The sequence below is a fragment of the Anas platyrhynchos genome, chromosome 4 (assembly GCF_047663525.1).
Source record: "Anas platyrhynchos isolate ZD024472 breed Pekin duck chromosome 4, IASCAAS_PekinDuck_T2T, whole genome shotgun sequence".
Classification (NCBI taxonomy): Eukaryota; Metazoa; Chordata; class Aves; order Anseriformes; family Anatidae; genus Anas; species Anas platyrhynchos.
Window position 1 is genome coordinate 57,470,347 of NC_092590.1, and position 14,542 is coordinate 57,484,888.

Sequence of the window (14,542 nt, forward strand, 5' to 3'; positions counted from 1 at the left end):
TCCACATGCCATCTCCATCTTCCCCTGCCCCCATTTCCATTTCCATACCCCGTGGCCAGCTTGTGATCCAGAAAGACGGCATCCACATTCTGTTTTCTCCTACTTGGTAAAGGAGGAAAGGCCTGAAAACAGGAAAGACCTAGAAACACAGACGAGAAAGTCTGTTATCTCAAGTTCTGCCTAGATCATTAGAAGATATATGGCAGATATATACATGTATTATATATATATACATAATACACATATTTTTTTTCACTACAGTTCTGGACTACACACTATTAATACAGATAAACCATGCATTCAGGCTCTAATGTGTCTCTAAATCCCAGTATTTTATTTTCCCTAAACCAATGTGGAAGGTGTTAGAAACACTTCAAATTCCAGCCTGTGTCAGACAAATCCCTGTGCTTACAATAATACTAAAAAACAACCTTTGCAAAAACTCCCAGCACCAGAAAAAAACATTTCATATAAAAAGTGTCATCTAAATATGGAAGAGCTATTATCTGTTCTGCCTTTAATAATGTAAGCAGCAGCCAATGTGAAAGTTAATTTATAATACAGGGAAAATAGCACCTACACATCTAAAAGAACTTGCATCTTTCTAAGTAACTCTTCAAGGGTTAAAAAGTTGTACTAGCCTTTTTCTTTTTGAGTATTTTAACTGATTGGTTAAGTCTTTTTTTCACAACTTTAATTTACAGTTACCACTTCCACGTGTGTACATTTTAATGATTTGGTCTTGAAAATGTTACTTATCAAATTAGCTTATTCCAGAAAAAGAATCTGTGTGAGGTAGTCTTGCTCAATGAGCCTTATTTCTTGAATTACTTCCTTAGTTTATGAAAATGCAATTATTATGCAATTACTCTTAGATAATTAAATAATGACAAAAGTGCTTAATTTATTAAATTAAGTAGCTTTAGCTCATCCTGCCTTTGAATGTACAAGCTTAACTCCTGTTAACATTAGGGGAACTTTCACTTCAAATATTGAGAGAAAGTACCCCTTTTTTCTGTATTATGGAGTAGATGTTGAACTGCTGTAAAGCTTTTAGATTATTAAAGGAGACTTTGCAAGCAGCGTATTTTTAGTTTTTGAAGTTAAACATATAGTGACATAAGTATTCAGGTATTAGATCTGAACTTTTCAGTAAAATCATTATAATTTTCTTTTTACATTTCTGGGGAGATGATGTGAGCAGGGACTGTCCCCTTACTGAATTGTTTGCAAGATCCTGTTAGATGGGAGGATTACTAAAACCTCATGTCTTAAATACTGAAGTAGGATGTGTGCTCCTTTGTCAACTGTCCTGTTGCTTGGCAGGTCCTTGTCTTTCTTTCCCCATTCAGAACTTTTGCAACTAAATAGAAACTAAGTAAGTGGGCTATCTTCTTTTGCAACTCAATAGAAACTGAGAAGTCAGCTCTCTCTTTACAGAAACGTTATTGCTGATAAGCTTATTAGTTTTCATATGCCCAACTCAATTTCCTACCATGGTCTCAGCTACAGAGTATTAACGAATATACTGATTGCAATTTTTTTATTAAGGTTATTAATTTTGTTGGATATGAAGGAGTGAACATTGAGCGAGCACTGAAGCATTGAGTTTTTGCTTTAGGTTTTGGAAAAATAAAAGAGGAGGAAAGAGGTGAAGTCACTGTGTTGGGAAAACTAAAAATAAAATTCGGACTCACAATAAAAAATATAATTTCTCCAAAAAGAAAAAGGCTACAGAGTAGCATATAAAAGAAAGAGAAGGAAATCCTCAACATACTACCTTTGAGTTCCTTTTCATTTACATTAAGATAGTGAAATTCCAATGGAAGTACAGCTTTTGAATGTCTGTGTGAGGAATGCACATTCTGTGTATCAGATTTGAGAAGTGTGTGGCCCTGTATGGGTCACGAAAGAGCCTCTCTCACATCCTTTCTATGTGAATGAGTAGGCTCCTTAAAGGAAGAAAAGGGAATACTAACTGCTAGTTTTGTAATGACTTTTTTTTGTATGACTTCAGAATAGTCTATTGAGGAATAGAAAACAATGACATTTCTGAATAGCTGAATATTTATTAGTGTAGACAGTATTTACTTACACAAATATATTGCTGGAGATTAGAAGTTATTATTGAAGTCAGAAGAAATACTGGATTTTAAAACTAATATAACAACAATGAAACCTAAAGGATTTCCTCTCAGTTAGTGTTTTGTTACAGTGAATTTCATCAAACTTGAGCTTTTTAAAAATAAAAAAATAAAATAAAAAAATTATCTGTTTGTGATCTCTTTATGTTGATTGTGTTCTTTGTTCTGAAAGTCTTATCTCTTGCTACTGCCCAGATATTCAGAAACTACTATGTGTGAACATTTATTTAGTATTCACTAGCACATCTTTTTGACCTTTTTGGCCTTTTTACAGCATTTATCATGAGTAGCCTACCTGATTTCTTTCCAGTTGCAGCGGTTGCTGTGAGACTGGTACAGTGAGATACTACACTCTTTTACTTGCAGTCTTTTCATTACTTCTTTCTTTCCTTGAATAGAAACAGTACAGAAGGTCTGTTCATAACATTTGTGAAACAATATTCCGTTACAATAACCAGGCAAAACCAAAAATTAGAATCAGGGTGAAAGAGTTTATTAATGAAATTTGAACAAACCTTCAATTTTTTTTTTTTTTTTTTTTTTTTTTTTTTTTTTTTGGTTAATAAAATAAATCTTTAATCAAAACACCTGTGGTTGTGCTGGCAGTGCAGTGGAGATGACAACACATACCCTATAGTATAGACTTAACTGAACTAGCCTTATGTTATCTATATCTGAACTATCCAGGTGTTAACCTTAATTTATCTATAACTGAGCTATCCAGGTTCTAGCCATTGATGTATCTGTGACAGCATAAGGCTTTGCAAGGACTAAATTATTACCACTTTATAAATTAAATAATATAAATCTAATTCAGAAATTTCTGATCTACCTTACAGTCAAAGTAATATAACACCACTAGATGCTGGAGGCTATAGAAATAGGAAAAGAAACTAATGTGATTGAACAGTGACAGTGTGCACAGGACAAGGAAATTAAAATTGTGTAGGCTGCTGTAATTCTGATGTGTTTGGATTTTTATTTTTATTCTTGAGCGCAAAGTTTTGCTTTACTTACTCTAAGGTAATATAAAAGTGCAAAGAATGTGTGTTACTTCTACTCAGAGAAGAAAGAATTCCCCTAACATGGAGAAGAGATTTTCAACATGCGAGATAAATCTGGATATCCTTACAAACATACTCAAGTAGTTTACTGTTACTCTGCCGCAATATGGATCAAATTTAGCTGTTAGATGTATTTCCAAACTATAATGTAGTTTGCAGTAGTACTCTGAAATATCCTTAGATTTAAGTTGAAGAACAAAGTACGTTTTCATTAGAAATAAGTACATTAATCATTAGAAATTAATCATTAGAAGTACATTAATCATTAGAAATAGTTTTATCTATTTCATTTATTTCTAAGAAGTAATACATACTGTGAAAGATTGTTCTTTTTTATGGATGACTCCTAGAGCAGTTTGAATTTTATAATAATTCATGAGAAATTAATAAGCACTCATAATGAATAAACTTAGGGACAGTTTAATGACTATTCATCAGCAGTTCATGCACAACAAATCCAAATGTTTATCAGAGATGTTCATAAACATAGTGCACAAGCAGCCTTAATGAACTGATAAAGAATATTAATGAACATTCATTATGAATTTCCCTTTGCTGAGAATGGCATCCTCAGAGGCAATCTAACACTTCAAATTCCTTTCTTTAAATAAATAAAAAAAAAAAAAAAAAAGAGAGAGAGAAGAAAGAAACATGGGTATTAAAACAAAAATCAACAAAAAAAAAAACAACAACAACAAAACAAAACAAAAACTGTAGTGTTTAGGATGGAAGTGAAAATAAAATAGGGTGGTGCTTTTTTATTTTTATTATTATTATTATTATTGAGACCAGGAAGAAGATTTTGTGGAGTTTAAGAATATCTATGCAGTCATAATTTGTGGATTTTTGTGTGAGGGATCTCTGAAGACAATTTTGCCAGAAGTTTTTTTAGATAATTATACAGTCATCATCTCCTACTTTGTTGTTGACTGTGGGTTTCATACTTGTCTTATTTGCTACAGAATACAGAGTAGAAATGTAGGACTGCATTCAAGGAGCCTTTTGAAAAATGAAAAGTTTGAAAATTAGCAGAAGAATAAAGTTAGAAAAAAATCCAGAGGTGTCAGAAAGGATTAATATTTAGCACCTCAGATAGGGGGGGAATTAATTGCATTTGGATACCAAGGGTTATCATCAAGATGTATGAAATGGGATTGCACTTTCACAGACAACAGATCCATAAACAAAGGTTACTAAACTGAATATGTAGGAATGTACCCTCTAACATCCCAAATGATTATGGCTGCAAGATGATATGAAGGAAATGATAGAGATCAGGTTCCTGTGTTAGGAGTGTCCTATTGCTGCTGTCAGAGGCAGGATAAAAAACATTGAATTACATCTTTTCTTTTCTTATGTTCTTGGAAGATATGGTCAGTGAATTAAGAGGTTAGTCTTTGGGAGGTTTGTGAAGGATGTTTAAGTTAGAACATGATGAGCATCAGAAATTTCATGGCTAACAAAGACAGTTATTATTGTTTTTACATTCTACATACTGCTGAGTAGAGAATTTACATTGCAATGTATCTTTTAAAAAGTTGTGTACTGTCTTATTTCAGATTTCAAATTGTTTTGGTAGTATACCGTATGTAATCTCAATAACTTGTTCTAGCATTTAATTAGTATAACTTTAAATATGGAAGTGAAAAGAAAAAAAAAGAGCTTTCAATTCTGTATTTCTGTACTGTCAATGTAAAATGAGAATGTGCTTGAAAAAATATATACATGATATCTGTGTAAACTTCTTTCAATTCATACATTCCTAATAGAACACAGTACTAATAATTAACTCACCTCCTACCACTGTTCCACCACTTTTATGGAGGATGGAGGAGTTAATGGAGTTTTGGATGTTCTACTTCATTATATTGGAAGACATTACATATAAATAAACACTTTTTGAAACTGCTCTTCAATAGACTTCTGATGGTGGTAGAAAATCCACAAAGAGATCTCCGAGATACAAGCCCAACTGGAATACTATCCGGAAAATAAAACTGGCAAAGAAGTAACTGTGGAACAGCTTCAGGATGCCCGCGCTGGTGTTTATAACAGCATGAAGGAAATGTTTTCTTGTTTTCTTGCACACTGTCTATGCTGCTTTCCTCATTCAGAAACCATATGTAGCAAAGATCAGAGCAGTTCTACGAGAAGATCTTTGAGAAAGACCTGAGTAGAGAGACATCCCTATCATTGAAAGAGAGAACTCCTAAGCTGTTTTCTTCCCAGAAAATTCTGTGCTTTAAATTCTATCTTAAAACTTGGTGGAAAAAGTTGTATGCTTTCTCACCTATCACAAAAACTGAATGTAAAGTAGAACAGCTTCAATGCAGCAAATAAAAATCATAGGTTCAGGAAATCAGCTTAACACTTTCTTGTTTTATGATTTTACTCATGGGTCTATCTTAAAATAAAAAAATAAATCTTTGTAGTTAGGAACTATATATTACTCACATTGATTATTATTTCACTGTTGATAAATGACTATATAAGTTATATTTTAATCAAATTGAATTCATAATCCAAAGTAGAAAATGTGTACAGTATTTATTATTTATTATGGTTCATTTTCATTGGTAGTACAGTAAAAAATAGACTAATCTCTGTTCATATTTATAAAATACAATTATGGGTCCCAGGTAATTTCTAGTAACTGACTAAAGTTTCACTAGCACAGTGATGAAGACATAGATGAAAGACTGTTTAACTATACACTGGTTCCTTTTCACAGCAAGTTAAAATGATATGCACAGCATATTAATCACAGTTTCATTGCAAAAACATTGGAGGTCAACTGAATAAAATCACATTTATCTGCAGAGAAACTGGAGGAACAAAACATTCCTTCAACTGGGATATGCTTTTTTTATCTCTAATTCATAGTTATTGGAATAAGATGAAAGCTGTACTAATCATTGCACTGAATTTGCTTTGCATACAGAATAACTAAGCTGCTTCTGGTTTAACTACTACTAAGAATTCAATAGATACTTACGTAACTCGTTATGCTCAAAATCCTGTTACAGGAAAAAAGGGAACACATATATAAAGCCACAGAATTCTTAGTAGTATAATTGAAATCTTAACAGTTTAATCAAAAATCATCATTAGTCCATATTAAAAAAAAAAAAAAAAAAAAAAAAAGGAATCATAGAATCATAGAATATCCTGAGTTGGAAGGGACCCTTAAGGATCATCAAGTCCAACTCTTGACACCGCACAGGTCTACCCAAAAGTTCAGACCATGTGACTAAGTGCACAGTCCAATCTCTTCTTAAATTCAGTCAGGCTCGGTGCAGTGAAGAAGAAAAAGAAAAAATGCTAATGGAAAGAAAAAGTCTTAGTAATCCAGTTAAAACTGTTATACACACATATACTTGGTAGCATGCACTCCTTGTCCTGGTGTTATGAGCACCTGGATCCAAAGGTTTCAGACAAGTGGAAGGGAAGTACACAGTATTTAGCAGTGGGGCCTTTGCTGGGAGGAATGTAGTGATGATAGCTTCTTCCTTGCTCTACTGTCCACTCTACCAAGCCAGTATTTCTGCGCACTGCATTATTACATCACAATCATAAAATAGCTCATTCTGCTCAGAATAGCAATTTGTTATTGTCTGTATGAAACCCATGGTTGTACCACTGAAATTTAAACAAATATAGCAACAGATATAGACACCTGTTCATTAAAAAAAAAAAAAAAAAAAAAGTCTAAAAGTCTGGTAGAGCTAAACCAAGTAAAAGTAAAGCTTCAGACAGGTTAAGACAATTTTTGACTGAGCAAGCTTGACAAGATTCAGTCTTAAGGCCTTGTAGACTTGGTAGCCTGTGGCCTGTGCTTATCAATGGCAATGTTGTGCTATGAGGTTACAGGATTACAACCTCAACATATATTTTCTAATTTCTCAAAATTGAAAGACAATTGTGGAAGACTGATGAAAAGTAGGTTCATTAAAGGTAATATGGCTAATATTCTATTTATCCATGTGAACTCCTAATCTAGATTTTCTTTCGTTTCTTTTTGTGCGTTACTTTTCCATTCCACTTATACATCCTTGTACTTCTGGATTAAATATGTATACAAACATATTATAGACACAAGAACCTGTAAAGCATTATGAGTATTTTAAAACAGTATTACATATGTGTTAACAGCATGGCAGTAGGACAGGGGAGTGTCAGGCTGGATGTTAGGAAAAGGCTCTTCACCCAGAGGGTGGTTGAGCACTGGAACAGGCTCCCCAGGGTTGTGGTCATGGCACCGAGCCTTCCAGAGTTCAAGAGTTTGGACCTAAATCTAAATCTAAGCAACTAGGCAACTGTATATATATATACATTATTTAGTTCTTTCACCAAACTTTTAAATACTCTGTAACTGTGACTTGCAGTGCAGTCAGCAGATTCTGGTCTACAAGGTTTGTCCACCTCTTGGTATGATTTCATTTGTCCAGCACATTTCTACTATAGTTTTGCACCAGAGCTCTCTGTTATGGAGAATGACTAGCAACTTGGGAAGCCTCTGGGACTAGCACTCAGTGGGGTATTTAATCCTCCCTCACTTTGGTGAGGGAGGTAGCTAACATGAACTTGAATGATAGCTCTGAAAAATAGTGCATTTTTCAGGGACCACAGAAGTACCTCAGCTCAAACATGATTTATGGTGCATTTTAATATCTTGGTTCATTTGAAAGTAATGGGCATTTTCAGTGGACATTCAGTGGACATAAGCACAAGTATGGTTTAGAATGTGTGAATAGTATATGATGAGACCAGGATGTTGAGTTCTTCCAATAACTTCATGGGATCTTAGAAAAATTCATAGGAAGGGATCTCAATAGGGCTGTAGTCCTGCTCAGAGCAGGGTTAGCTATGACCTCAGACTAGGTTACTTCGGGCAAATCCAGTTGCGTCTTGAAAGCCTCCAGTGCTGGAAACTCCACAACCCTTCTAGGCAGGCTGCTCCACTACTAAATTGTCCTCATGGTCAAAGGTATACAGTCACAATCCCTTTTGCTTTGATTTATGATTTATGTTTAATATTTCTTAATGTCTTAGGATGCACCTTAGCAAGGAGCCTGGCTCTGTCTTCTTGATACTCCTTTTAGGTATTTAGGTATTTGAATGTTGCTGTTATGTGGTTTAAGAGGTGTGTACACCCATATTAGAAGAGAAAAAATCTTAAAGCAATTTCAATATAAAATTTAACAGTATAAAGAGAGATCTGATTATCCTTTTTTTTTTTTTTTTCTTTCCAACTGAGAATAAACTTTGTTTTTTGGGTACATATGCAATTTGCCTCCATGATAAAAAATAAAGTTTTACCCTTTATGGGTCATTCGTACATTTTGTCAAGATAAATAGAAATCTGTGGTTCACTTTTATTGTATAATAAAATCATAGCAGACAGACAGGCATCTCAAGAATACCACTATTTAAATATATGTCTTCTGTGTGATACATATTCTAAATTTGGAGAGTTCAGATCAATAACATAATAGCTGCTCATTTCTGATTTCATCTCAAATATCCTGACTATCTACCACAAAGTGTTGCCTGCCATACATATTGTTTTTATTTTTGGCACCTTGCCTGCAATATAAAATGTCAAGCAGATTTTTTTTTCCCCTGAATTGTGGAACAAATCAGAAGTAGACAGGCATTTAAAAACAGATTTGATTTGCTGTATTTTGCAAGCTCTCTGAGGCAAAGTGATAAACCATAGCAGCTTGAAGTAATGCGATGAGAGAACTCTATCACTCTGCATATGCTTAACTCTCTTTCACTATCATGCTGCCCTTAAAAAGTGTTTACGAGAAATAAAAAGGACTATCAGTTTGATACAGATTTGTAATATCAGAAATGCTGAATCATGGCTCCAAATAAGCTATGTGCATAAAAGCATTACATGTTCAACCAAATAATTTTGTATTACCTGGAAACTTCTCTATAGGATGCTATTTTTCCCACTGTTGCACTTATGAAATGTTTAGAAGATGTTGTACTGGATTTTGTTATCAGCATTATTTTTGGACTATTTTCAGAGCTAACACTGAAGAACTTCTTTCCTTTTTCTTTTACTTTTTCTTTTTTTTTCCAAAAGAATTCTTAGTTTAAAATAGTCATCAGTGAAGTTTCCCTTTTCACCCACACGCGTAGGAAGTACAGTGTTCTAGTTAAATTTTGATGGATTTTTTTGATAACAAAAAGTGTGTATTTTAAGAATGACAATAAAAAATAATTTAATGAGGTAGAAGGAAAACAAAATCTGAACCACAGCATCCAGTCCTCCAAGGCCAAGTTGCCTAACATTGAACTTTAATATATACACATTAAAGTCTCAGAGGCACAAATACAAAGACAAAATACAGCTCTACAGAAATCTTGAGACTCGTTCTTTGAACACACAAAACTTTATAAACACATAGATTCACATTTCAGTGTAACTAATGTTAATAATTTATATTCAAACAAAAGTAAAACCAAATCAGGTTACAGTCCACATGTCTTGGCTGGGGATTAGAAATAAGTAACATATCATAGGCAAGTCCTTATGGAAAGGTATCTAGGTATCTTCCATAGATTAAATACTTTAAGTACTTTACTTTTTTCTTTTTTTTTTTTCTTTTTTTTTTTTTCAGATTTGAAAAATATGCAGTATAATACAATGCAAATAGTAAAAGTCCTTTAAATTTCTCAGCATAGGAGTAAATTTATTAAGTTGAAGTAATTGAAGTAATACGTTTGAAAAAGCTTTTATCTGGGCTGGCAGCTATAAATAGTAAAGAGAAGCCTTTCTACAGATATGAGGAAACTACAGGAATGCAACAGAGCCTCCAGGAAAAAATGCAATAAAATAAACTAAGCTCTTCTCTGCTTAAAATAGGATTGTCAGTCTTTATTTTTGGCATAGGAAAAATATGTATTAAGTGCTTCAGAAGAATAAATTCTCATACAACACTCACAGTGTAGGAATGGGGGTTTTCTGACTATCTCAAAAGGTGAAAATCCCTGTAGGCTGAAGAAATTAGGCCTTTTCAAAGGTGGTATGAATGAAGAAAGTAAAGTAGTTCATCTCAAGGAGAAAGAACAAAAATATGTGCTCACAGAATATGCTTAAAAAAGATGTCTTTTTTTTTAAGACAAAAAAAGTCTTTTTAAAAAAAATGTGTTTTTTTTTGTCTTAAAAAAAAAAAGACATCTTAATCAATCAATCAATCAATCAATCAGAATTATGTTTATCTGGGCCAAAATAGCAAATTAAAAAGCTTTTAAATTGTAATTAATTAAGAAAGAACTGAGAGCAGTATCAGTTTTGTAGTAAATTCCTGTTTCAAACAGAAAATGGATTTTGTGAGCTTTTGTTCTTCAATATATTTTATCTTTATAAGACATTTGTTAGTAATTAACCTGACTTTTTTTTTTTTTTTCCTTTTTCTTTTCTTTAGGCTGATTGTTCTGTTAATATACATTGAAATGTATATTAGGTTGTAAGGATGTAAGATGGAGTGAGCCACAATGTACAGGCTTGACCCTATGCAGGCAGAAATTAATTAAGGTGGCAACAGAACCACATCCTCTGCAAAAAAGCAGTGAGTCCTTTTGAATAACAGGGAATACTACTGCAGAGCTGATGTTCTCTCCAACTGCAGGCTTGAGGTAATAGGCTCAAGTGAGCCTGCAATGATGGCTAGACACGTTATTCTACTTATTACCTCAACCCATGGGTCCACTTTCCTGGTCTGAAATGCCCTGATAACTGCCTTTTTACAAAAGTGAGGGAGCATCCATTGGCTTTCTCCATGTCCAGACTGTTAGGTCTTCAACCAAGAATATATTGCAACCTCTAAAATACCCAGACACACCCACTTCCTTTGTCTTATTGAATGGTTCTTTGCTATATGTTGAAGCATAGAAGTTGAAGGAGGTTGGAGGATTTCATTCCTGAGCCAGGAGATGCTGGCTCAAATGCTCTCAATTGATTCACTCACTGATTCCATGATTAAATCTGTAAATGTTCAAACTTTTATTCTTTTTTCTTGTTATTATTATTTTAAGTATGTACAAGACAAACGAACTGCACAAAATGAATGAGAACTAATAATTTTAAGCAATGATTACACCTTAATAAACTATAGGGAGCACATTTATGTTTGTGAAGTCCATTATCTGATGGAAGTCATTGTATTACAAAAGGTAAAGCTCTATGAACAGAAGATCTTTTATAGATGTCTAATTGAGTCCTTTTCTAACCTTCTTGATAAATTGGTTGCGTTCTGTAATCACTGTTGGGTGTTTTTTTACTGAAGAGTGAATGTGTGTAATCTGAGACTTCAGTGACTTCATTTCAATGTGAGATTTCTCTATTTCCTATAGAGAATTTCCTATAGAGAATTTACATTTCTATTCCCCGCGAATAGAAATGTAAATTCCCATTGATTCGTCTCAAGGTTATGTTTTATCATATCGCTGGGAAATAAATAAATAAATAAATAAAAAGTGAAAAGAAAAATGCAAGGGTATTGCTCTCAGAGAGCTGTCATTCATTCACCTTGAACAGGCAATGCCAATAATCTTAAGTGAAATCACTGTTCTTTTCTTTCTTTTTTTTTTTTTTTTTTTCCTTTTAAAATCCATGAGAAGGATTGACTATGAGCTTTTAAGTGGGTCTCAGGAACTATTCACACATTCATCATGCTCTTGTCCTGTACTAATACCCTCTAGGGAAGTAGTAAGTTAATCCAGGAATGTTTGATGCAATGTCAGTGCTCTTGAAATGAATCAGAACTTTCAACTAAACCTTGATCTTTTAACAGGCATTAATATTAAGATGACATGCTGAGGGGAAGTTGTACCATTTATCTAGCCATAATACAGTATTCCCAGTATTTAAATACATATATTAAGACATTGCAGCCAATTAATGTATCAGTGAAATAATCTAAGAGCTGTGGAGTTTCCTAAGAATTCACCTTTCCCTGCAATCTGGAATGCTTTTTAAATGCCAAAGACTGGTTTCTGAATTTTGTCTCCTACAATTCCTGGCACTGCTGGATGGGTTAGAAGCCTTCAGAAGAGGCAAGTTCTGTAGACAAAACCATTCTGCAATACTTTCTAGCACAGTCCAGATCTTTTTTGCTTTATTCACTAAGGAGATGCTCTATTCTCTAACAGTGTTTTTGAAGTACCTCTTCCAGCGTCAGCTATTTGGTCTCTTGTCAGCTACATGAATTTTAGTCAATCTTGTTTTGGTTTTGATTTTGGTATATCATATGCTTTTACAAGGTTGGTAGTAAATAAACTTTGTGCTGTAAATATATTAGCCTCCTCTTCCCCCATACCTTCTATTACCAATGAAAATCCTTTGGCTTACTGCCTCCGTAACTACTAACCAATGAACATAGACACCCTGCCCATTCAGTCAGGAGAAATGGAGAAATGGGAGAAAGTTGGCTTGCTCTGTACACCTCTCCTCCAGTGTGACCAATTGCAGCATGTTAGCATGGGCCTGCTCCACCTTAGAGTGAAAAAATAGATCTCTCAATTTAAAAATGATTTAGTTCTCTAAAACAGCAACAGTCTTAAGTAGAAGTGATGAAGTTTTCCAACATTCACATTTTCCAACAAATATGACTTGATCCTCTTCATTGATGACCAATTCTAGGAATCAGTGCTTCCTTTTTTAAAATATGTGTCATTTAATTTTTGTAATTGCCAAGCCTCACAAAAAAAGGGGCCAGTTGCTATTAATTTTGTTGAGCTTTCTTAGATAAGGATGCCTGTCCAAAAAGAAAGGATTAATACCACCATATCACCAATGTAGCTCACAGAATAACCTAGCAGATGGATGAAGCCCAAGTAGGTACTGACCTGTGAGGCAAACACAAATGTACGAAGAATATTCACACATAAAATGTGGTATATGACCAGTCATCCTCTGTCCTCTTTTTTACTGTTTATGGCAAATGACTTTTAAAAAGGTTTTTCACCATCTCACTTTACCTGCAGTTGCATGACAACTTGTACTTGAGGAAGGGGCAAAATATGTTTCTTTCCCAGAAGTGTGCTTATCAAACTACTTACCTAAAGCTTTTTTCTACTAGGCTGTGGAATTTATGCAGAGGACTGCAAGAGACCCATCTTCTAAAGCTATTTTAACTGCTAGCTATACTCATTACTGCCTGTTTTTTACAGTGTAAATAAAGCATTTTTTTTTTTTTTTTTATCAAGTCATTGTCACTTCTAAAGCATACAATGTAGTAAAACAGAACTGCTATATTTCTTGTGGACTTACAGAGTGTCATCAGTTCTACCTTTGGTACAAGCCATATTGCATTTAAAGAACTTGTTGCCTGGGATGTGGTTTAAAAAAGAGTGGATCATTCTCTTGAAAGGCTTTGATCACTGCAGTCATATTGTTGCACCTTTTATCTTGCTGGTACATTGATTTTAGCCAAAGATTGCCTTTCATGAAACTCTGAACTTTAAAAGCACCTCAGTTTCAAGAAAAAATACTCTGTGAAAGATCTGAAGGCTCAGTTTTGATCTTTTTATGTGCATATTACTTCTAACTTATTTTCAGCATAGCAGTTTCTCAATGTGTATGCTTCTGAAATGTGAATTACCAACAGTGTGGAAAAATTTTGAGAATTTTATTTTTAAAGTGTATGAAAATTATCACATATTTCTGCCTTTCAGCTGTGTTCTCTTTTGTTTTGTTTGTTAATTAGTTTGTTGGCCAAAAAAAAGGGGCTTCTTAGAGCTATAGAAACACAGGATTCAAGGTGTGAATGTTAATAATGTTAATTTGTTTTTCTTAATATTTACTGTGCTTTGGTGTTCTCTAGAAGTCACTTCACTGGACTACATAAAACACTTTATTCTTAAAAAAAATGTTCTGCAAGAGATGCGAGGAAATCTGTGTTTGCCTGGAAAGCAAGACAAAGAAAGATTTGTAGAGAATGCTACATCTATTATTGCTATGCTGCATTACTTCTATCATAACTAGAATGTTTACTAAGTAGATATAAGATAAAAATAAGAAAATGCAGGTTCTTTTGAACCCTGGGACTCCTCTATTCTTACGTGTACTTCTGCATTTGTAGCAATAAATCTCATGCCACTGCACTTCTGAAATTTTCAACATAAATAATTAAAACGTAACATCTATTAGGATTGCTATAAATTCTAGCATACGATGAAATGTCAGGAGAAAGACATTAATTCTTCTCTTAAAAAACATAAATCTGAAGAAAGTTACTCTGCAAAAGCACTGTGAGAAGATAGGTCTGGCAATGTCATTTGGAAATGTCAGTAAGAAAAACAAACAAACAAAAAAAG